This window comes from Elephas maximus, chromosome 19, assembly GCF_024166365.1.
Source record: "Elephas maximus indicus isolate mEleMax1 chromosome 19, mEleMax1 primary haplotype, whole genome shotgun sequence".
NCBI classification, from domain to species: Eukaryota; Metazoa; Chordata; class Mammalia; order Proboscidea; family Elephantidae; genus Elephas; species Elephas maximus.
Genome location: NC_064837.1, coordinates 67,948,729 through 67,973,565, shown reverse-complemented (window position 1 = coordinate 67,973,565; position 24,837 = coordinate 67,948,729). Strand labels below are relative to the sequence as shown.

At 43.9% G+C, this 24,837-nt stretch overlaps 1 protein-coding gene across 1 annotated transcript in view; it reads right to left on the bottom strand.

Annotated features, from left to right (window-relative positions):
* TNRC6C (trinucleotide repeat containing adaptor 6C) overlaps positions 1–23,693 on the bottom strand; it is a 127,019-nt gene extending 103,326 nt beyond the window's left edge. Inside the window, exon 1 of the mRNA XM_049858667.1 lies at positions 23,622–23,693. The gene's annotated coding sequence lies outside the window, so the exon portion shown is untranslated. The remainder of the gene's footprint in view (positions 1–23,621) is intronic.
* Between the last annotated feature and the right edge of the window lie 1,144 nt (positions 23,694–24,837).

Below are 24,837 nucleotides of genomic sequence, written 5' to 3'. Positions count from 1 at the left end.
GAACCTGCACTGACAGGAAACCTCAAATTAGAGCCTTTTCACCCTGCCAATCAGCCAGAGACTTTTAAATACTGGAGCTGGGTATACCAATAAATAAATAAATAAAATTCACAGATTTGCCCAAACGATGAATAAATTACATCAAAATAAATGGCAAGTTAAATTTAATTAACAACTCACAGACCTGAAATACCAAACTAGACAGACGAGTAACTCTATTTGCCTGAACTTGGCTAATATCACTTGTCCAGGATTTTCTAACTCCATGACATATCTATGTTCCAAAACCTGCAGCACACCTGGACAAGCTGAGAAGCAGCTGTACACCACGATCACAAAAAAGGAGCACAAATCCCAGCCACACACAACTGTAGCCCAGTCACTTCAGTGAGGAAACGGAGGCCAGGGGCAGCTGTTCAATGCAAGAACCGGCCTGGAGATGGTCTGTGAACTAAGATGACTACTGTGTTTCAGGAGCTCAAAGCTGGATTCTGATTTCAGAAAACAGCAAGTACGTAAGACCTGGGCAGAAACAGCTGTATGACAACCTGCACGAGGGAAAAGTCAAATATAAAAAGAGCTGATACTGCCATCCACCCAGCCCCCGATCGAGAAACTTCTCTGAAGCCCAGGGTTTGGATGTGAGGACAGTAGCAGGCTGAGGGTATGAGCTGAAGTTATAAGCTGATAAAGATCTCAAAGGCCTACCTACACAGTTTCTATAGTGAAACTAAAAGCAGGGGAGAAAAAAATGTGACCAATTGTATTGTGCAGGGGAAAAAAACAAAACAGGTAACTAAAAGGATTATTGATACTTCACATTAAAAATGTGAAATGTAGAAACTCAGATTTCAGAAATGATGAAGAGAATTACTGGAAAAAATTCAATTGTTGAAAAAATTTCGATTGATTTTCTATTTTATTTTCAAGCAAACCAGGTTCATATGCCAACAAAATTGTCTGGGTAGAGATCCTAGGGAGTCAACCAAATTATGAAAGAGTGTTCTATTATCTGCCACATCGCTCTTATGTAATGAGGGTTAATCTTAGTCGTTCATTCAACAAACAGCATACAGTTTACCGGACCAAATTGGACCTGCTCAGTCTCGTACTGCGTGTACTAACAAGTACTTACTAGTTACAAATAGTTGTTTCTGTGCCTTAAACTACTGCCTTGGGATTACCGTCTTAAATCAACTCTAATGCCCAAAGTGTAAATCTGTATGGACTATGTACTTGATACCGTGTCCGCACATGGATTTTAAAAAGCAAAGGTTTCCTACTGCTCTCAAAGTCATCTTACTGCTAGTTGCCGCCATTTTGGCTTTCGGATTTTCTAAAGAATACAAAACAAAGCAAAACAAGAAGTCTAGAGTTTACCTCTTCAAAAGACTTCGGTGGAACCACATGTATGCAGAGCTAACCTATAATTTGCCCCACAGTAAAAAACAATTAGCAATTTACCACATTATGTTACTATTTATGATTCAATTCCTCTCTCTGTCCTTTACGAATCCTCATTAACCATGAGAACATACAACAGTTCCGTAAGGGGAGAGTTTCCCTACCACTTAGGTCCAAAAGTAAGTTTCGCAGGTGGTACCTCACCCAGGCAGCACAGAAAAAACCACTGGACAGCTCCCTCCCTGTCCTGGAGCACAGGTAAAACCAAAAACCAAACCCACTGCCCTCAAGTCCAGCTCATAGCAACCCTATAGGACAGAGAAGCTACCCATAGTTTCCTAGTAGATTTAAATTGCCAACCTTTTCGTTAGCAGCCGTAACTCTTAACCACCATGCCACCAGGGTTTCCTAGAGCATAGGCAAGGTACCAAAAAACCCAAACCAAACCCACTGCCAGTGAGTTGATTCCAACTCACAGCAGCTCTTTTTATAGGACGGAGTAAAACTGCCCCGTAGGGTTTCCAAGGCTGAAATCTTCACGAAAGTAGACTGTCACATCCTTCTCTTGCAGCAGCGGTTCTGAACCACTGACCTTTTTGGTTAGCAGCCAAGGGCTTCATCACTGTACCACCAGGACTCCTTCCTATAGGCAAGAGTAGGATCTAACAACCAAAAGCATGATGGGAAAACCCAGTGAATTCTCCAAAAGTCAGCAATTCTCTAGGAAGCCAAGGCAACACAGGACATACATGAAGGTTTCTGATAGTTTTGCTTGATTCACACAAAGGTAAACACAGAAAATCAAATAACTCTCCATAAATACTAAGTTCCAACTGAAGAAATACTAGGGCGACAGAGAGCCTGAGGTCACATTCTTTGGAAAAATTAATGACAGCAATATCTCTCAAAAATAAAGAGATGATACCACCATCCACCCAGCCCCAGACCTAGAATAGCTGTCATTTACTAAGCACAGAGCTAGAAGGCCTTTTAAATAGATCTCATCCACGCCTCAAAACAACCTTCCTAAGATGGACATCATCCCATCTTAAAGGAGAGGAATCTGAATACAGAGGGTCTCAGTGAGTAGCCCAAGGTGACACAGTAAGTGTCAGAGCTGTTGTCCAAGTTGAGGTGTGACTGAGACCCAAGCATCTTGCACCACACTGCATCCTAGAGGAGCATGCACTCTATGCAGGCCGAGTGACAGCTTCAGACTGAAAACGAACTGTGGGAAGGATGGCCACATTTTTAAGACACTGAAGAGCCTAACAAAAACAACCTCTTGGATAATACATTAGTTAGAGTACAGGTACAGGTGACACTGCTATAAAAAAGAGATTCCAAAATACAATGTCCTCAAGATATATTTCTCCCCCACAATCCAGGGGCTGGCTGACATCTCTATTCCATGAGGTCATTTAGAGACCTGGGTTCTTTTCATACTGTTGCCCCTCTTCCCTTATGGTACTATCTTTATCTTTGCCTCCCTGGTGAAAGCTGACTCATCAGCACCATGGCCACCTTTCCAGCCACAAAGAGGAGGGAAAATAAGAATTGGAGGGCAAATAATTTCTTTTGATTCATGCCCGGGAAGTTCACATTTCATTTCTACTCACATCCAATTAATCACAACTTATTCACATGTCCATATCTAGATACGAGGAAGGCTGGGGGAGAAGGCTCTGGATGTGCTCGTCTGGAGCTTCTTCTAAAAGGAAGAGTGGGACAATGTATTCAGGGGGATAGTTAACAGTATCTGGAACCTACAGATGGCCCGCCCACTTCTACCTGGAGATAAAAGTGGTTATAATCAGGAACCAGTTGTTGTCGATTCCAATTCATGACAATCCCAGGTGTGTCAGAACGCTCCAGAGGATTTTCAATGGCTGACTTATCGGAAGTAGATCCCCAAGCCTTTCTTCCAAGGTGCCTCTGGATGAACTAGAGCCACCAACCTTTCGGTTAGCAATTAAGCATGTTAACACCAAGGGACTCCTAAAAATGGGTATGATATTCCTAAAAAAGGAAGATATACATATACAGACACAATTTGAATGTGTGTGTTACCTGAACAAATGATACATAAATTAAGTACCCAAAAGTCAACTCTGTAGAGTAAGATCAAAATGATGTTAGGCAGATCAAGATTCCTGCAATGGCTACAGAGAAATCTTACTAATGCTTCCACGGAATGACTGAGCACCGCAGGTTCTCAGTAAACCTGCCAGAACAAATCTGTTACAAATACCACATTTTATCTAATCTAAGATGCCTTCAATTATTAGATACACCATTATTTTATGCACTACTAAGAAGGAAAAAATGCTGCCAACGACGTCATGATATGCCAATGGTGTCACGATATGCCAACGGCGTCATGATATGCCAATGGCGTCACGATATGCCGCTGGCTCTAAGATGCATACCAAGTTCAGGGATGTTAAAAACAGGAAAAAGTCTTTCTTAGAACAAATGAAACATAATATACCTCTAAGGAAGCAATCTGAATTGATCTACCCTATGAAATTACTGGATAAAAACCAGAAAGACAAATTATTATAGTTGCTAATAGGCTACTTCTTAGGGTGATGACATAAATAAATATATCCCATCAAGGTCATACCTATACTTCATGAGCTTTTAAAAAAAAAAAACGTAATTTTGTGGGAGAGAGAGACAACTAACTTCCCCAAACATCCATTACGATTGTGCTAAAAAAGTACAAGGTGCTATGAGAGCACACACAGGGGAGGGCTCTGGCCTCTCAGGATATCATGGAAGATTTCTATGGCCTGAGCTATGCTCTGAAGGACAGCTAGCCGAAAGGGTGGGGGAACAACAGGTACGAGAAAGCTCTATAACGAAAGAAATATGACATGCTCAATAAATGGCAAGATGACCAATGGGCCTAAAGCATAGCAAACAGCGGAAGAAATGGCTAGGATAGGTCTCCCAGGGTACAGTAAGGCTAATTTTTTAAAAATCTTTATCCTCAGAGCAATAAAAAAAAAAAAAAAAAATTTTTTTTTTTTAGCAATACACAGCAGGAAATTTTGAGCAAGAAAATATCATATTTGTGTTTTTACAAGACCATTCCATCTACTCTGTGGAGAATGGATCGTAAGAGAGAGTGGATAAGAGAAGTCAATGAGTAGGTGACTGCAGTCAGAGAGCTGATTCTAGTTCAGTTTTGGGGAGTGGTAAAGGATCTGGGGACAGACAGTGCAAGGATCTGAAATTATTTAGGAGACAAAAGGAACAGGAGGTGGTGATTAATTGGACATGGGTGTCAGGAACAGCCACTGTCTCTCACCAGTGTGACTACATGTATGATGGCCAGTTCCCTGAGGTGAGCACTGGGGAAGGACATGTTGAATATGATATGCTCGAGAGACACTAATGTGGGGAAGGGAGCTGGGAGCAGAATAACTAGCTCTGAAGTTCAGAGGAATGACCTGGCTGGAAGAAAACCTTGGGAGATGCCCACGTAGAGATTAAGTCAAAGCTACGGTCGTGGGTGAGATAAGGTAGAGAGGGGTTTACAGAGTAAAGAGACAAGAGGGTTGAGGACAGAGCCTTGAGGAACACCAGCATTTAAAGGTCAGGCTCAGAAGGATGAGCTACTCATTCACACATCCATCCATTATTTACGCATCAATTATTTATTAATAACTGACCACAAGGTGCCACGCACTGTTTTAGGTATAAGGATACCCAGCGAACAAGATCCATAAGATCCATATTCTCAAGGAGCTTACGTTCTAGTGGGTACACAAATTTTTTTAAAAAGTAAATGAACAAGGTAATTTCAGTATGAGCAAGTGTTGTAAATGGAATAGGCATTGTGGCTCAAAATTCCATGAGTGGCACTGGCATCAGTGATGAGATTTCCAAATTGATAAGTACTGGGAAAGTTCCAGACAAAGTATAATCTCCCCTCAAACTGCATGACAGTAGCTTTCCTGAGAATTTCAGCATATGTTAAAACAACACAGAAAACTTTGTTTGTGCCTGTAAAATAGGCTCCATGCTTCCATGAACAAGTTTTTCACCTACATGAACATCAAGGGGGACGCTCAGAGTTATAGGGGATGCATACCAGTCTTCATTGCACAGGACTAGTCCAGGTGCTATACAACATCAGTGATCCCTGGCCCCTACCCACTAAATGCCACTGTGACTGCCCGCAACCATGTGACATCCCTAAACACACCTAAACCCATTGCTATCAAGTGGATTTCAACTCATAGCCACACACCTACACATTTCCAAATGCCCTCCCCAAAGGGTTAGTAACCTCCTCTGTGGAAAACCACTGCTTTAGGGCAACAAAGTATACACTGCTAAATGCCACAAATTCCAGAAGTGGAGCCGCTCTGAGCTCTCCATACTAATTCTAGCTGTAGACACTGTCATTAAGTGGCAATTCGATCTTTCATTCAGCCCATACTGAGAGTGGACCATGTGCTATACTCTCGCCCCTGCCTTCGTGGAGCTTACATTTTAGACAACTACAGGAAAAGTGAAATGAAGACGATAAATGGAATGTGGCTCTGACATTTTAAATCTACAAGCTCTTGCATCTCTCAGGTAAAAGCATCCGAAAAAAGTCATTCTGAAAATGAATATTACTATATTTTCTCCATAAACTGTTGTTCATTTCTAGGCATATGCACCATAAAACAGAATTTAAACATTTAGCACCCAATTAAAGATGTCCAACACCAAAAAAGCAGTTTCAAATTCCACTGAAGAAGTTTTTACAGTCTGGAATATAAACAGTAGCGCCATTTAAAAAAAAAAAAAAAAAAGTTACCATTGAGTCCATTCTGACTCACGGTGACCCCATGCGTTACAGAGTAGAACTGCTTCACAGGGCTTTCTTGGCTGTAATCTTTACCAAAGCACATCAACTGGTCTTTCTTCCACAGTGCTGCTGAGTGGGTTTGAACTGCCAACCTTTACCTTAGCAGTTGAGTGCAAGCTGTGTGCAACATCCAGGGACTAAGCACCTGATGATAAAGAATGTAATTATAACTTAAGTCTCATGGACTCTGAACATCCTCAGACAAAAGAAGAGAACCGTAAATGTGGGAGCACTGAGCTTTTAACCAGGAATCACTGAAGTATAGGCGCTATCTCCCACAACAGCAGACTGACAGGCCAGCTGCAGAGACGACATTCTGATGCTGGGAAGAGGATGCAATGAGAGACGAAACAGGTGATAACTATTCCTAATTAGCACTGCACCGCTGGCACACCGTTGACCACCATCTTAATCCACACTCTCAAGAATGTTTTGTTCAGTTAAGTGAACCTTCTAAACTTAAAAAAAAAAAAAAAGTTGAAATAATTCTTTATATAAAATTTTCTTTTTTGCCCCCTAAATCAGTTGACTTTTTAGGACACAGAAATTATCCAGGTGGGCCTAATCTAATAACAAGAACCCTTTACAACTGGGTTTAGAGGTCAGAGAGGAAGTCAAAAGTTCAAAGTACAAGGATTCACAAAAACAAGCTTTGCAAATATAATTTTTAGATGACTATATGATATTTTTATTGTGTAGACATACCATAAGGATATTTTTATTGAGTAGACATACCATAAGGAGCCCTGGTGGTGAAACAGTTAAGTGCCAAACATTGGTGGTGTGAACCCACCCAGCAGATCCTTAGGGATAAAGACCTGGCAATCTGCTCCCGTAAAGATTACAGTCTAGAAAACGCTATGGGGCAGGTTCTACTCTGTCACATGAGGTCGCTGTGAGTTGAAAGTCAACTCTATGGCACCTAACAAGAACACGTAAATAATTTGCTTAACAATCCCCCGTTGTTAAACATTATGTAGGTGTTTCCATTTTATACTTTTTGCAGGACTAATCCCCTTAGTATGCAGTTTGTTTTGTATTTGTGATTACTCCATTAAGAGAGGTATCCAGAAGCACACTTACTAAAACAAAAGGAGACTATTAAAACTTTCAATACTTATTACTAAACTGATACCCAAAAGCATTTTAATAACCTGTATTTTTATTAGCTGAGTACAAGAGTGGTTATTCCAAACAAATTTTTCACGTTCGCTAATCTGACCGGCAGAAGAAGTATTTCATTGGCCTTACTTTACAACTATTAATGAACATTTTCCCCAGATTTGTTAGCCTGCATATACTTCTTATCTGGTGAACTGCCTATTTATATCTTCTGTCGAATCCCTTGGAGTCCTAGTTTTTTTTTTTTTTTCTTAAATTTATCAATGTATAAGAGTTTATATAAATTAAATGCATTAATCCTTTTAAAAATCACATTGCTGTAAACATTTTCCCAATTTTTAGTTTGCCTTTGAATTATTTTTGACGTACATTAGTTTTAAATTCTCATTAAAAATCCCACAAAAACTTTCATGAGTTCTTCCTATTCTAACAACATACTTTAAATACGTAGTTTATTATATGTCAAAGAAACCTAAATAAAGCTGCTAAAAAATAATAAAATTAAAAAGCCTCACCTGGGGTAATAATGCATTGTCATTTTTACCCCTGAAGGTGTTTGTACCCATCTTCACTGCACCAGCAATGTAAGAGGGGAAGAATTTCTTTTTTCATCTTTCTAAGCACCATATCTAGATTTTGCTAACCAAGTTAAAAAAAAAAAAAAAGCAATCATGGTTTCTTTAACTTGCCTTTCTTTGATTACTGCCAAGATGCATTTTTCAAGTGTTTGCTTACTAATCCGTTTTAAAAATTGTCTTCTTCTTTGCTCATTTATCTATACCAAAAGGCAAAGAATTCTGCGAGATGTGGGTTTGAACCCAGGACTGTCTGATCTTAGGCAAGTCATACCATCTCTCTGAGCCTCAGCTTTGCCCTCTGCAAATCTCAAAGCTGTGAATTTTAAATAGCTTAAATTAGCTAAGACTTATTCTTGGAAACATAGCAGATACCCAGGAAATGATGCTTGTCAATAATAATAATGTTGTTACTAACCCATTATCATCACGACTGCACAAAAAAACAAAAAAACCACGAAACCCATTGCCGTCGAGTCAATTTCGACTCATAGTGACCCTACAGGACAGAGCAGAATTGCCCTATAGGGTTTCCAAGGAATGGCTGGTGGACTCCAACAGCCGACCTTTTTGTTAGCATCTGTAGCACTTAGCCACTAAGCCACAAGGGTTTCCCATCTCCTTATAACCACTTTAATGTCTGTAGGATCAGTAGTCATGTCCCCCTTTTTGTACTTGATTTGGTAATTCGTGTCTTCTGTTTTTTTCTTGGTCAGTCTAGCTATGCAAACCAAACCCACTGCTGTCAAGCTGATCCCGAATCATAGTGACCCTACAGGACAGAGTAGAACTGCCTCATGGAGTGTCCAAGGCTGTAATCTTTACGGAAGCAGACTGTCACATCTTTCTCCAGAGGAGCCACTTGTGGGATCAAACGGCCAACCTTCTGGTTAGCAGCCAAGCACTTAACCACTGCACAACCAGGATTCCTAGTCTAGCTATAAACCAAAAAAACCAAACCCACTGCCATCAAGTTGATTCTGACTCACAGCAACCCTATCGGACAGAGCAGAACTGCCTCACTGAGTTTCCAAGGAGCACCTGGTGGATTCAAACTGCCAACCTTTTGGTTAGCAGCCATAGCACTTAACCACTACGCTACCAGGGTTTCCCAGTCTAGCTATAGGTTTCTCAATTTTATGGATCTTTTCAATTAACCAGAATTTTATTTTATTGATCTTCTCTACTGTTTTTCTGTTTCTGTCTCATTGATTTTTACTCTAATCTTTATTTCCTTCTTTTTGCTTGCTATGACTTTAGTTTGTTCTTCACTTTCTAGACTCATAAGGTGGAAGCTTAAATTATTAAGTTTTTTTTTCCTAACATAGACATTTAAAGCTATGAATTTCCCTCTTAATACTGTTTTAGCTAGATCATATAAATTTTGATATCATGTTTTCTTTTTTTATTCAGTTCAAAGTATTTTCTAACTATCCCTTGGATTTCTTCTTTGACCCACGAGTTATTTAGAATTCTACTATTTAAATACTTGTGGACTTCCCCCTTTCCTTCTCTTATTAATTCCTAATTTAATTCCACTGTGGTTGAAGAATATATTTTATATGAATTCAATCCTCTAAAATTTCCTGAAACTTATTTTAAGGCCTAGCACATGGTGTAATCTGAAGAATGTTCCCTGTGTGCTTGAAAAGGGTGTACATTCTGTTTTTGTTGAGTGAAACGTTCTATAGATCTTATTTAGGTCAAGTTGGTTGACAGTGGTGTATTTCTCCCTTCAATTCTATTAGTTTTTCTTCATGTATTTTGGGGTTCTGCTGCTAGCCACATAAAAGCGTAAATGTGCACATTATTATATTTTCATGTTTTATTGATCATCTTAATCATTATAAAATGTTTCTGGCAATCTTTTTTGTCTCAATAATCCATTCTAATATTAGTATTGCCACTCCAGTTCTCTATGGTTACTACTTACATGTTTTCATCCTTTCTCTTTTGTGTCTTAGAATTAAAGGGTCTCTTGTAGACTGCATATAGTTGGATCTTGTATCTTCAGTCCAGTCTGACAATCTCTGCCTTTTGATTGGAGTATTTAATCCATTTACATTTAATGTAGTTATTGACCCGGTTGGATTGACATTTGCTATTTTGTTATTTGTTTTATGTCTTATGCCTTTTTTGTTCTTCTGTTTATTAGAGGATTTACAAATCCTTTTTAACTTTTGTGTACCATTTTAATTCCTTTGTTGCTATTTTACTACATATTTTTAGTTATTTTCTTAGTGCTTGCCCTAGAGATTATAATGTGCATCTTAAATTATTATAGAAAGTTAGCATCAACCAAACCAGACTCTTGGTACATAAAATTCCACCTAAAGCATTTTGGCTAAATTAATAAGCCACAAGAAAAACTTTTTCACCACAAAATATTGAGTACCTGCTACATGCTAGGCACTGTCAATACAGAAGTAAACCAAACAGACAAAAAGTCCTGCCCTTCACGGGGTTAGGGAATGAAGCAGATTTTTTTTTTTTTCCCTAAGTACTTATACGTATGTGTATGTGTGTGTACATAAGTACACACATATAGAAGTGACAGGTTCTAGGAGAAAAATGAAGCATACAGAGGGGATATATAATCCAAAAGTACAGATGGGGTGGGAAAATTTTGACCTTTAACACAGGATGATCAGGGTGTTGAGAAGGTGTCATTTGAACCAAAACTTAATATGGTGACAGAGGGGGCTGTGCAGATCATCTGCAGGAAGGGTGTTTCAAGCAAAGGGAAGAGCCAAGGCAAAGGCCCTGAAGTCTGGCAACGTAGAAGAGCCAAGGCAAGGACCAGTGAGTTGGAGCAGAGTGAGCGAGACTAAGGCCAGCAGGAAGTGAGGATATAGAGGTAAAGGGGCAGGAGAGGTTATAGAACTTTTGCTTTTTCTCTCCATGACACAGGTGCTATTGAAGGGTTTAGCGCAGAGAAGTGACATGATGTGACTTCTGTTTTTAAAACACCCTGGCTGTAATGCAAAAAAAAAAAAAAAGAAAGAAAAAGCTGTAGCGAGGCAAGGATGGATGTAGGGAAGCCGAACAGGAGGCTCCTGTAATAACTCAAACAACAGATGACAGGCTTAGATCAGGATAGTGCCACAGAGGTGGTAAGGAGACGACTTTGGTCATATCCTGAAAGTAGCAGTGCCAACAGAATTTCCTGATGGCCTAGACATGGGGTAGGAGAGAAGACAGGAATCAAGGAGGACGCCAATCTTTTTGACCGGAGCAACCAGAAGGATGGAGGTGCTCTCGAGAGTAAGGTGGGGAGGAATGCAAGCAGAGCAAGAGCAGGCGTTCGGTTTTGGATTTGTTAAGTGAGAATGTCCACTAATCATCTATGTGGAGAAGGCAATAGGATAAGGAAAGACTGAGTCTGTGGAGCAGTCCAGGCTGGTGATATAGGACTGACAGGAAGTAAGTGGGTTAGACAGAGAAAGACAGTTAACACCTATTTATTCATATGCTGCTCTTATATATCAAAGGCAGCTTACCCCATTAACTAAAGCATTCTAATTTAAAGACTACGCAGATTTTTAAAAAGAAATATCTTCCCACTTTTTAAAATTTGGATCAAAACTCTACCCTTTAAATGGGCTTACATTTTTTGGTAAAGTTAATTTTCAAATTACATTCCAAAAAAAACCTGTGGCAGTGGCAGGGGAAAAAACAAAAAAGAACACATAAGATCCGTATTTCTTTCACAGTACAACTCCTGCATAAGCTGGATTCTGGATTCCAGAGTCAGAAATCATGGGGGAAAAGAAAACCTACCATTGGATATTTTCAAATGTAAGTTAACATTTCTTGTAAACACATCAAAGTTAGTTTTCTCTTCACATTATTTATAGAGCCCAAAATGATAAAATGATACTACTTGGGACTGTGAACTTCCATCCCATTAGACACAGGTGATCTATGTAACATTACATAGGTCAGAAGCCACAGATCAGATTTGGAGCCCATAAGATCTCTTAGATTTTAAAAAACAGTGAGAATCATTGAGTCTGAATGAGGGGGCACAACATGGCAGTGCAGAGCCCCGTCACTGGATCAGGTAGACTGGACTCCTCTGAAGCGCCTGCCTTCTCACCTATTGATGAGGATAATGAGATAATGCGGTAAGTGCTCAGATAAGCACTCAATAAACTGTAACTATCATGAAGAAGAAATCTAGAATCCTTTCTCCAGCTGTGAATTTGTATCTTCAGCGATAACAGGCTTAGCAACACACCACCACAGAGAATTAAGGAGAGCAGACTGCCCCCAAGGCATCCAGCCGGCCTTTACTCCCATTTCTGAAGAACAAAGTTTCAGCAAAGCAAATGAGGAAAAAAAAAGGGAGGGGGGAATATAAAAAGGGTAAGTGAAAAAAAGGGGTGAGAAAGATAAAAACGCAAGAAAAGAACTCTCCCGAGTGTCCTCAAGTCTAAATTCTGAAATCAGTGTCCACTAATTTCAGATTTAGCTGGAATGTCACAGGTTAAAGACAAAAACACATTTTGTTAGGCTTTAGGGTCTACTTAATCAAAATGCTGCCATCTAAGATCAAAAAAAAAGAGCCCCGGTGGCAAAATAGTTACACACTCGCCTGCCCACTGACAGGTCGGTGGTTTGAACCCACCAGCTGCCCCACAGGAGAAACCGTGGCAGTCTGCTTCCAGAAAGATCGCAGCCTTGGAGACCCATGGGGCAGTTCTCTTCTGTCTTACGGGGTCACTGCCAATGGGAGCTGACTCAATAGCACCGAACAACAACGACAACAAGCTTAAAAGGCAGGTGTGTGAGCTATTTTAGCAATTAATTTTAAAAATATGTATTAAAATCATGTCATATAGTAGGTGTTAAAAAATTTTACTAAATTTGTTAAATTACTAGTCAAACACAAATTGATTTCAGGAAAACAATGGATAATCTCTTCTGAAATCTCTCATTTTCACAGTCCTCCCTGAAGGAGAACAGAATGAGGTAGGACCCGCTAAGCAGACATTTCGGCTTGGCCAGGACGACGGTCCCATCAGTCAGTCACTGAGTCTGAGGAAGGCAAACCAGGAGTCACTGTGTAATTTATCTACCATATGTGAAATTTAAACAACTTGAAGGAATATCACGGACTATTTCTTCACAGTCTGGTCAGCAGCACTTGCGGGAAGTGACCCGAGGCAGCAGGGAAAGTATACCACTCATTCTATGAGCACCCTTGCAAAACACAGAGGTGTAAAACAGGAAGGCTGTCATGTTGCATCCCTTCTTACTATCCCCTCAAATCTGCAGACACACCCACATGCTGGCTGACTATCTAAAAGCAGGGTCACCTTATCCTAAAGAAAAACAACAACAAGTATTTCCCTTCCTCCTACTACTCCCAACCATGGAAGCAACATCTCTGAATAAGCAGACGACTCAAAACAAAACTGAAAATTTCAATCTCACTATCCATAAAATAAGGAGCCCTGGTGGCCCAGTGGTTAAAAAAGCATTCGGTTGCTAACGGAAACGTTGGGAGTTTGAACTCACCAGGTACTCCTCAGGAGAAAGATGTGGCAGTCTGCTCCCCTAAAGATTTACAGCCTCAGAAACCCTATGGGGAAGGACAATACTCAATATACGGAAGGTCAGCTCAAATGGACTGGACCAAAAGCAAAGAAGTTTCCGGGATAAACTGAATGCTTCAAAGGTCAGCGGAGCAAGGGCGGGGGTTTGGGGACTATGGCTTAAGGGAACTTCTAAGTCAACTGGCAACATAATAGTATGAAAACATTCTGCATCCCCCTTTGAAATGTGGCGTCTGGGGTCTTAAATGCTAACAAGCGGCCATCTAAGATGCATCAATTGGTCTCAACCCACCTGGATCAAAGGAGAATGAAGAACACCAAGGTCACACGACAACTATGAGCCCAAGAGACAGAAAGGGCCACATGAACCAGAGACTTACATCATCCTGAGACCAGAAGAACTAGATGGTGCCCGGCCACAACCGATGACTGGCCTGACAGGGAACGCAACAGAGAACCCCTGAAGGAGCAAGAGAACAGTGGGATGCAGACCCCAAATTCTCATAAAAAGACCAGACTTAATGGTCTTTTTTTTTTTTAATGGTCTGACTGAGACTGGAGGAATCCCGGCGGTCATGGTCCCCAAACCTTCTGTTGGCCCAGGACAGGAACCATTCCCGAAGACAACTCATCAGACATGGAAGGGACTGGACAATGGATTGGAGAGAGATGGTGATGAAGAGTGAGCTACTTGTATCAGGTAGACACGTGAGAATGTGTTGGCATCTCCTGTCTGGAGGTGAGATAGGAGGGTAGAGAGGGTTAGAAACTGGCAAAATTGTCACAAAAGGAGAGACTGGAAGGGCTGACTCATTAGGGGGAGAGTAAGTGGGAGTATGGAGTAAGGTGTATATAAACTTTTATGTGACAGACTGACTTGATCTGTAAACGTTCACTTAAAGCTCAATAAAAATTATATATATATATATATATATATATAATTTATATAATATATATATATATAAAAAAAAAAAACCCTACGGGGCAGTTCTACTCTGTCCTATAGGGTCACTATGAGTCAGAAACAACTCCACAGCAGTGGGTTTCAGTTATCCATAAAATACTGTTGAAATTGCAGGGATTACAAAGATGAACATGTTAGTATCCCTGCTACCAAGTAACTCAAAATCTAATAGAGAAATAATCATACTAATGAATTTTTTTTAAAACATTGATCTACAAGAGACTATGCTGAAGTTTAAAGTCTAAAATGAATAGTAAAGAATCAATAATAATATTGGCCAGTCAATTAAATATAAAACCATAATATATACGAAAGCGCAACACGGCTAAGATCGTGGTAAAATAAGTAATATTCGTGTCTGTGTTAAAATTCCTCTCACCATGCTCCACAGGAGTGAAAGGTCCAGTTTGCAGTTTTATATTTTTCTTTGTTTAAAAATATATATATATCACTTAAATTTAAGGAATCTATTAAATTCATCTAACCTTTAAAACTCATAGCTGAGTCGAAATCGACTCGACGGCACTGGGTTTTTTTTTGGGTTAACCTTTAAAAAGTTCTAGCAAGTCCAAGACAATCACTGTTAATGCTGACATACTATTTATATTATAATCTGATCTTATGCTTCCTTGAAATAGTGAAGATTTGTCTTTATTTTCACTCAGTATTTCATATTCATAAAGTTTATATCTGGGACTGTTATATGAAGTCTGAGTAAGAATTTTTACTGGGTATGATACTAAAAAATTTGATTTCTTTGAGAGTTTTCACTATAATTAACAGCAGAGCCCTATTACTACATAGCTCGCCACATACTCTGATTTATGCTCGGAGTCAAATCTATACCCAAGAACACAGCCTCATACAATAAGCTGCTAAAACTGTTATTTATGTGTCATCTTTCCGTGATCAGTGTTTAGAAAGAACTCACTGTATATAGTATTTAACCAAGCATTCTAACACTGGCTTCTTTATCACTCATTCCAGGAAGAGCAGCAAGTACTATTCTGCTTAACCTCTTAGAACTCATTTCTTCCAACAGCCCACACCAATGGCACCACACCAACAATTCTCTATTATTTTGTCCTGCTGAATCTTCCTAACGCCTTTTCAATTCAGCCTATTATACTTGTCCAAGCTTGCATCACCTTTTATAGACAACTTCAGTGGCCATGCTTCTGGACACCCCCCGGCCCAAGCACCAGCAATATCTTGGCTCAAGGGACGTTTCTAATCTACCACTCGGTTCATGTCACGCTCACCAACAACCATCAATAGTTCCTAATTAGCCAAAGAATAGAGGTTCTGCCCAATATAACCCCTTCTGAACCCTGCTGCCAACATTACACCACTACTTACATCTAGGTTTCAGTGTTCATTTATTTAATAAATATTTATTGAGTGTCTACGAGCCCCAGTCACCATGTCAGGCACTTTCCAAAATGTTCCTGAAACATGGCTTACTTCTTCTCCTTGTATCTCTAGAGGAGTATTCCTTCCATCCAACCAAATTCTATCAGTCTTCCAGGATCCAAGTCAAGTGACATCTTGCCTGACCACTCCAACCCACAGGCCCCCTCCCTCTTCTGAACGCCTAGTCACTTATTCTGTAAGCATTTCCCAAAGCCCATTCCACTCAGCTGAAGACGGTGTGATTGGGAAAACAATGTTTGGCGGTCACACAAATTTGGCAAGTACCACTGCTAATAAAGCTAAATGTATTTCTTTTGCTGCTGGACTTCTCCAAGTATCCAATACGTTAACATGCATCTTCAAGAGGGGAGACTTGGTATACAGCTATATCCTCATATACTGCCTGAAATTTTTGTTCACTTTTTTATGTATGTATGTGTTTTCCTCTATCGTGGTCTCATTTTCTCTCTTTCTTTTTTTAATAACTAGGTGTCTGTCTCCCTCTCTAGAAGGATATTCTAGGTGAAGTCAATCTCCTTCACTGTGGCACCTGCACAGAGAAGGCAATAAGCTTTTGTGGAGTGAAGGAGGTAGTGACATGACGGGGCCTGCGATTTAAAGGGCAGCGTAGGGGGTGATAAAGAGCCCAGGCTATGGAATCAGAGGACCCAGGCATGTTTCTTAAGGCTCTGACTTTGGGCAAGTTGTTCAACCTTCATCCACCGCAGTTTTCCCATCTATAAAACCAACATAATAACCTACCTTACAGAGTGCTGTTGAGGAACAGATGATGTAGTCTACACAAAGTGCTCAACACAGTGCAAGGCACACGAAGCATTCATTTCATGTTGGCAGCAACTAGTGCTGCCGCCACCACCACCACCGCCACTACCGTTATTACAGGAGGGGCTGGGGGAACACAGGCCTGAGGAAGAGAGACTAAGAAACTACAAAAGAAGTCCAAGCTATTTACCCTATCCTAGTCGGCTGAAGTGGACTATCTGCATTTAAATTCTGGTTTCACCTCCTAAAAGCTGTAGGATCTTGTAGAAATTACGTATTTCTCTATGCTTCAGTTTCCTCATCTGTAAAGTGGGAATAAGGAAAGCTGCCACTTTACAGGAGAGTTGTGAAAGAAGATGATATTCGTGTACTAGGCTCACTATCACATAGTAAATGCTCAAATATTGGTTATATCTATGTGAAGGTTATTTCTAAAAAGAGATTTGATTACCTGAGAGGATGCTCTCTGACTGCTGCCACCCCCACCACACAATTGTCAATTGTCCTCAATGATGTTGCATATACTTGCTCCCATACACTATCACATTCTTCCCACACCTTACCTCCCTGTCCAAAAAACCCTTGTTTGAGACATCAGCCCATGGCTCCTAAACAACAAAGCCTATTAAACTCCCTCCTTACACACGCCTTCCCCATCCCTCGCAGCATTTCAGATTTCACGTGTAGTGTGAGAAAAGAGAATGCAACCTGAGGAGGAGTTCTGTAAACCCCCTTGTTATTTCTGAGCAACCCTGTCGTAGACATCTTTTCACAGCAAGAATGGCTGGAAAGGTGCCTACGCTGCCATTTCCCAATTTCAGATCTTAATGCAATTCCCCGTTTGCTATTTTAACTTAGATTTTCCTTGCTTATTAAAAAGAAATTAGCTTGGGGAACAAAAAATAAACAATACCTTTGCTAGGCTCAAGCCAAGCAATTGATTTTAGCTGTGAGAGATCTAATTCTTAATAAGCTAGACTGCACACATAAAATGAGTCAAGCAAAGCACACTTCCCCAATCGCACCTTAGCACCAACCTGTGAGTGACACCAGTCGGTCACGTCAAAAGACAGTCTAGACGCTAATGAAGGACTCAACTACAGACGGGTTATACAACTACTGAAAATAATTTGAGTTGATATTGTGATACTGTAGGTTTGTAGTTAATGCCTCCAGAGGAAGGTCATTACAAAGATGTAACAGAGTATTAATTCCACACTTCCTAAATAAGGAAAACCGAGAGTGTCTTTCAGGTGTTTGTCTTCTGGAGGATCACAGGGGACCAGGTGATTTTATACAAGCAGTCACTGATCACAGAAGGTGCTGTAACCTATAATGATTGTGGGTTGACATATATATACAGTACACTGCTTCGTTTTCATATTTTTGTGCAAAACAATGTAAAAATGTGTTGTGTCAAAGAAGGTTTATCAGGAAGTAAAGTGGAAACTGAGCCAGGCTGGACGAATCCGTTCCATGGGAATGACATGCACTGTGGCCTGGTGCTCATGTGTCCTCAGGTAGGCCATTCGCCAACAAGAAAGCAACGTCGAGACAAAGGGACAAAAAAGGAGAGGAAGATGGTGGATGGACAACTCACTACTCCTATTCCTAGAGCAAATATTTAAATGCATTGGCTTAGACAAGACCTATAAGCCAAGGAGCTACACTCTTGCCTATCCTTAATCATCACTACACGTTAGATACCAATGCAAGTCCCAGTGCGTAGCTGGAACTCAGAAAGCCAAACAGGCTATTAAGAGTTCCAAACAGCAGTGCACGCAGCTCTCCCCAGGCCATTCCTTCTGCTGTGCTTTGCAGCACGGTAGGCTCAGGAGAGTGCAAACAGCTATCTGCTACAGCAGCGATGCTTTATGGCTGCATGCCCAGATTGTCCAGCTCTGCACACAGCTCTATAGCCTTTTGAGGGCTACGGGGGAAAAATGAATTCTTAACAAACAGCTCTCCATCCTCGCAATAGCATCTCCATTCTCTGAAAGCATCCGTGGCCAAGAAAAGAACTCATTTATAGCAAAACTCCAGAAACGGCACGAGGGGTATGGATTTTAGCCATGTTTTTCATATGCAAAACCTTGTCACATCCCAGTTGGATAATTAAAAAATACTCCTCTTTTCATTTAATAAGTTACAGCTCAAATGCATGATCTGCACAAACAGAAAGCTTACAAGCTTATTTTAATCAAGTTATTCAAACAAGTTCACTGGGCAGGGATGACACATGTCTCAGTATCAATGTCACACATACTATCTCTACACAAGGTTCTATAGTGATTTCTGACAAGTAACCTTTTATATGTTTAAGCAATTATATTTCTGAAAAGTTGTGCATAAGCTGACCGTTCATAAGTGTAGCATCTTTATGGCATCAGCATCTACTTAAAGAAAGCTTTTTGTATGTTATTTTGTAGAGGAAAGTATACCCTACCCATGAATGCACCATTTCTTGAAAGCTAATTTGTAAAAATTTAGAGAGCCATAATTAGACTGGCTTAAAGCAAGAAAATCTGTAAAACCTACCTGGGGGAAAAAAAACTGGCCAGTTGTCATTTGGCAGTAGGCTCTCCCTACTTAAGATCTATGGCCTCTTCAAACAAATTTATTAAAATGCTAAGTGCCTTAAGCAAGCAACTAAAATGCAGTCATCTTCACTATGAAGCCAGCTGCCATACAACATAGACTGTATCACCAATACTCTTCCCAAAAGGCTTCCTTGCTGCCAATCAAAAACACTGGCAGACCCTCTGAAATAGAGCTTGGATGAAAGGTAAAAAACAAAACAAAACAAAAAAAAACATTTGAGTGTCCTGAAATCACCAGAAGCCAAAACAATTTCAATCAAAGAAAACAAAGTTCCAGGTTCTTCCCGCTCACTCAGAGCCTCCATGCACTGCCGCTGAGGACTCCACGGCCCACCCCCCTTGACCTGTCCCTGTCCTGGTTCTGAGCATGTCTATGATTCTGTCCTTGTTTCCTCTCCGCTCCTCATGCTTTTCCCTCGGCTTCAGTGGCCCTGGTTAAGTCACCTGTGCTTGCTCCGTCTCAACCCTTAATCATCTCATCTGCTACTACAGTAGGTGGAAGGGCCTCAGACTTCACAATCTATTTTCTTTCTCATAAAATCTTCTCAAATGCCACCTTTATACAATAAACCTTGACCGTGTATAAGTAGTCATCTAAAACACAAGTATGCAATCCAACTGATCTCCATCCTACTAGGGAAGGCCAGAAAGACACATACATAGTCTTTAAAACAGCTTGAAACCTTAAAATGTTGTTGGGGAAGTTATGTGATGTCAAAGACATTCTACGTACTCATATCAAATAATGGACAAATAAATCCACTTCTTCTAAAGTTAGCATCACTGAGTTGTGTCCAACCAAAGTAAATTTACATTTAGGACCTTATCCTTCAGCTTGGGGGTGGGGAAGGTAATGTATGTACACTGAATAGAACCCTCCCAGTTTCCAGCCAGTACTGCAGGAATTCTATCTTCCAGTTTCTTTCTAACCGAAAGCCTCTCCTCACTAACGAAAAAGGCTGCCCTACTCCACCCCTGACCTCCTTGTCCAGCTTGGTTTTGGAAGTGAGCCAGATGATAGCATTTGGAAAAGCACAAATTTATCTCAGCAAAGCCAGTAGCTGTTTAACAAAAAGGTGGCGGTGGTGAGGGGGGATGCTATAATCTAAAGTTTCTTGTATATTCCCCACATGCCTTATTCTTTAATCATGGAGAGTCAAATGAAACAGCTCACCCCCCTTCTCCTCATAAGCAGCACTCTAATGGCAACTATTTATTTCAAAATTCCTGAGCCAACTAAGTACAAAAATCTGTTACACAATACTTTTTGCTGAGGTGTTAAAATATACTCCACTTAAAAAATAATAACAAAAAACACTGCAATGAGGAAAATCTAAAATAAGCATCTACATGTACCCCAGGTTACTACCAGAGCATTTAAATGTCAGAATCCAGAGTGAAATCGTCAAGACTAAGCCTTATGACAACCTCAGTGTCAACCTTACTTCATTTCATACCTTAGAAGTAAGCTCAGATACCAGTCGGTAAGGTCTTTGATATATAGATACACACACACACACACACACACCTGAGACCTACACCTACATATCAATTCAGCTGCTTGAGGAAGTACTAGCTTTAAGAAATTATTCTGTAATGTTATAAGCACAATTTAACTTAACCAGTAATTTACTGTGACCACTTTCTGATCTATCAACTTCTCAAGGCCCAATAGGGCAAAGAAAAACAGATTCTTAGAAGCTGTCTTCTTATGAAAATACAAATGTTAAAAATTTTTCCGTAAAAAAAAAACTTGCAGTATAGGTAAACAAAGCAACAACTGTTTGGACCATTATTATGTTTGGCAAATAAGAACAATAAAGTGAATTCAAGTAATACAACTTAAGTCATTTTTGAAACCTTCTTTTGCATCTTTTCCCTAACAAAGCCTCTTAGAGTTGCCACACAGAAAGGTGTTCAAAGGCCATCACCATCTCTGTTGTTCTGGAATAATGTAAATTTCTTCAAGCTGCCCTCTGCCAACCAAGTTCATCTGGCCTGGGGCTAGGTTTTAGCATGCATTCTTTCACTCAGTACAGAAGGAAGTCTGCACCGTATGCGCATAACTGTCAGCAATCCCACACATTTCCAACCGGCCACCACTGTCCTCCAAAATCACTCAAGCCATATTGGCAGTGCCTCGACTCACTCTCATAGTTGTTCAATTCTACATGTAGAAAATAACTTGCAGAAAATAAGCCGTCTGCAGAGTCAAATTACACTCAGAGACGTACAAGCCTCTACGTGGAGGTCAACCAGAAACTGACCACCTAAACCGGCCAAAGGGCCCTGGAGTGCACGCCAGATGCTGAAGGAAACCCAAACCTCAGCAACACAATGGATTAAACCAGTCAGAAGCTTCCAACTTGCAACTCCTTAAAGACGCTTAAGGTGGACATCTACAGAGCACCATTTTGAGTTCAGAATCTGCAGTTCGCGCCTAGGAATAAACGAGCAGACCACTCAAATGGGGGTTTAATCTGGCGGGGGCAAAGGTTTGAGACAATTCAACTAATTATGTATAGAATCACGGATACCGTCAAACACCTTAAAACGCAATAGGTGCAATCAATATCCAGCGGCTCCTCCGCCCCCAGCAATCCTTAATCTTTGGTTAAGATCCCTAAAGCCCCGTTTCACAGGCAAGGGAACCGTTTCTTCTCCAGGTCAAGGCGCAGGAAACCCCTATATTCACATATGCACATTTTAATAGCTCCGAATCGATTAATTAAATCTCATCCGCAAGGTAAAGGTGCAAATGAGGCGCTCGGGTTACATTATCTGATAAGAGGGCAGATGTTGTACGGCTCATTTTCCTCGTACGCCTTACTCCGCAGCCCGTTCACCGGTAGACATCCACCTGATTTCAGACCCGCAAGACGCCAAAGAGTCCTTCCATCACCTCCCAAAAAGCACGCCCCAGGCTCCCTCCCCAGGGGAAAACGAGAAAAAAGGCACAGGAGATCCTAAGCCTAAAACACTCTGGATTCGCGCTTGCCATCGAAATGTGACTGTTCGGACAGAAACCAATTTCACCAACTGCACTGGTTTTAAGAAAAGAAAAAGGAACTGATCTCTTTCCGACCCATTGATTCAAATCACGTTTGATTCGAATGTGCATTTAAACCTTTGACAAGTCTCTACCTTTAAAAAAAAAAAAAAAAGACACCACCACACCAACAAAAAACTCAAAACACCCCATTTCCTGGGAGCCAAGGAGCGAGGACCATCTCCCGGGGGCCAAGGAGCACCACCTGAGAGCAAGTCCCACCTCCTGGGAACTAGGAGGACCTCCCGGGAGCGAGGAGCACGACCCGGAGCGAGAACCACCTCCCGGGAACTAGGAGGACCTCCCGGGAACGAGGAGCACGGCCCAGAGCGAGGACCACCTCCCGGGAACTAAGAGGACCTCCCGGGAGCGAGGAGCACGACCCAGAGCGAGGACCACCTCCCGGGAACTAGGAGGACCTCCCGGGAGCGAGGAGCACGGCCCGGAGCGAGGACCACCTCCCGGGAGCGAGGAGCACGGCCCGGAGCGAGGACCACCTCCCGGGAGCTAGGACCACGGCCCGGAGCGAGGACCACCTCCCGGGAGCTAGGACCACGGCCCGGAGCGAGGACCACCTCCCGGGAGCTAGGACCACGGCCCGGAGCGAGGACCACCTCCCGGGAGCTAGGACCACGGCCCGGAGCGAGGACCACCTCCCGGGAGCTAGGACCACGGCCCGGAGCGAGGACCACCTCCCGGGAGCTAGGACCACGGCCCGGAGCGAGGACCACCTCCCGGGAGCTAGGACCACGGCCCGGAGCGAGGACCACCTCCCGGGAGCTAGGACCACGGCCCGGAGCGAGGACCACCTCCCGGGAGCTAGGAGGACCTCCCGGGAGCGAGGAGAACGGCCCAGAGCGAGGACCACCTCCCGGGAGCAAGGAGCACGGCCCGGAGCGAGGACCACCTCCCGGGAACCAGGAGCACCTCCCGGGAGCCAGAAGCACGGCCCGCAGCGAGGACCACCTCCCGGGTACGAGGAGCCCGGCCCGGGAGCGAGGACCACCTCCGGGGAGCCAGGAGCACGGCCCGGGAGCGAGAAGCACGGCCCGGGAGCGAGGACCACCTCCGGCGAGCCAGGAGCACGGCCCGGCCCCGCTCCGAGAAGCGCCCGCACCCCTCTGGGGGGACGCCCGCCCGCGCGGGCCCGTGCTCGGCGGCCGGGGGGATGCGCCGCAGGGGCGCCCAGGCGCGGAGGGTCCGGCTCCACGCGCGCTCGAGGCGGGGGCCCCCCGCTCGCTCGGCCGAACAAAGGGGAGGGACCTCGGCGGCGCGCTCACCTGGGCTCGGTCCCCGGCGGCTCCGCGGGGCTGCGGCGGCGCGGGCCTGGCGGCGGGCGGCCGGGGGCGGCGGGGGCGCTCGGGCGGCGGGGGCGCGCTCAGCCCGGGCGTCGCGGGCTCGGGGGCCGGCGCGGGCGGGCAGGCGGCGGCGCGACCCGGAGGGTCCAGCTCCGGCCGGCGACGCCGCGGCGCCCTCTCCTCGCGGCCGGCGGGCGGGCGGCGGGTCCCGGGCTGCGGCGGCGGCGGCGTCTGAGCGGCGCGGGGCCGGCTCCGCTCCTCCGCCGGCGGCTCCGGGCCCGCGGTGACGTCTGAAGGAGCGCGGCCGGCGCGGGGACGGCCCTGGAGGCGGCGGCGGGCGGCGGCGCGGCGCTCAGGACTGCGGCGCGGCGGGGCTGGCGGCGGCGGCTGCGGCTCCCAGGGCCGGCGCGCTGAGGTGCGGAGCGGCCACCGCGGCCATTTTGTTGCTCTAACTGACAAGACTCCCCCTCCCCCCGCGCCAGCCAGACGGGGCGCTCGCGCCCGGCCCCGCCCCGCACGGGCCGCGAACAGGAAGTCGTCCTGGCCCCCGGCACGTGACTCCACCACATCTGCATACCGGAGAGTGAGCCGGCCAATCGGCGCGCCGCACTTGAGCTCCGCCCCCGCGCGCCCCTCGCTGGCCCATTGGCTGCTCCCGGCCAGGCCACGCCTTCTCTTTGCCCCTTAATACCCGCCCGCTCGGCGCTTCCCCAGACCGCGCAGGGAGCGCGCCGGGGGGCGGGTGGGTGCGCGTTCCCGCGGCCCCAGCTCTAAGCTGGGGCTGTGTGGGGACCCGCTCGGTGCTCTTCCCAGCCTTTGGCCTCTGTGGCTCCGCATCGCGGTTGGACGGAGGGCCAGGGCCCCAGGTCTGCACGTCTGCTCTCCTCCAGCGCGCCGGGCCGAGGTCTTCGCGGATCTTCCCCTCGTCGTTGCGGGCCCTCTGCTGCCGCGCACACGCCCGCGCCCTCCCCGCCGTGCGCACACGTACACGCCAACCGATCCCGGGAGCACCCTCCCCGCCGCGCGCGCAGCTGCCGGTCCTGCGCGCAGCCGGTCCCGGGGGGCGCCCCGCTGCGAGCCAAACAAGCCTAGCTGCAGAACAGCCCCCCGGGGGAACATCCATTCCCCGGGAAGACATCCATTTCCCCGGGGCGCAAACACCCTTCTCCGCCCCTGTCTCGCCGACAGCCCGGGCTGG